Source organism: Vombatus ursinus, unplaced genomic scaffold (genome assembly GCF_900497805.2).
Source record: "Vombatus ursinus unplaced genomic scaffold, bare-nosed wombat genome assembly UNPS02014812.1, whole genome shotgun sequence".
In the NCBI taxonomy this organism is placed as follows: Eukaryota; Metazoa; Chordata; class Mammalia; order Diprotodontia; family Vombatidae; genus Vombatus; species Vombatus ursinus.
In genome coordinates this window covers 36,038,333-36,038,871 of record NW_020954590.1, presented here as the reverse complement: position 1 = coordinate 36,038,871, position 539 = coordinate 36,038,333, and the positions used below count along the sequence as shown (strand labels likewise).

General features: G+C 37.1%; 1 protein-coding gene across 1 annotated transcript in view; it reads left to right on the top strand.

Annotated features, from left to right (window-relative positions):
* The window catches only part of LOC114054277 (inositol monophosphatase 2), a 77,025-nt gene that overhangs the window by 50,487 nt on the left and 25,999 nt on the right, over positions 1 to 539 (top strand). The window lies entirely within an intron of this gene.

Here is a 539-nt window from a genome sequence, read left to right as displayed (position 1 = left end):
TGTCTTTTTTTTTTTTTTTTTTTGCTATTGGGGATCTGTCTTGGCATTTCATTGGGATGTGATCCAAGACATAAAGATTTAAACTCCAAGATTTAAATAAGTAATCCCTAATGGCTACTGTAATTGTGGTCTTTTGGTTTTGTGACAAATAATAACTCACACAGGATCAGTCAGTCAGTCAACTAGTATTTATTATTATAGGCTTACTATGTGCCAAGCACTGTGCTAAGTACTAAGGATACAAGGACAGACAAAAGATAGTGCCTTGTCTCAGGGATCCCACTGTCTGATTTAGACTTAGAAGAAATATTGAAGGTCATGTGGTTCAACTCCTTTCATTTTACAAATGAGCAAACTAAGGGCCAAAATGGTGACTTACCCAAGATCACATACATTCTCAGTGACAAAGCTGAAATTTGAACCTAGGTTCACTGACTCCAAATCCACCAGTCTTTACACACTGCTTCATAATCTGATAAAAGCTTGGGTAATTGATAATAAGGGGCAACTAGGTGTAACAGTGGATCGAGTACTGGACT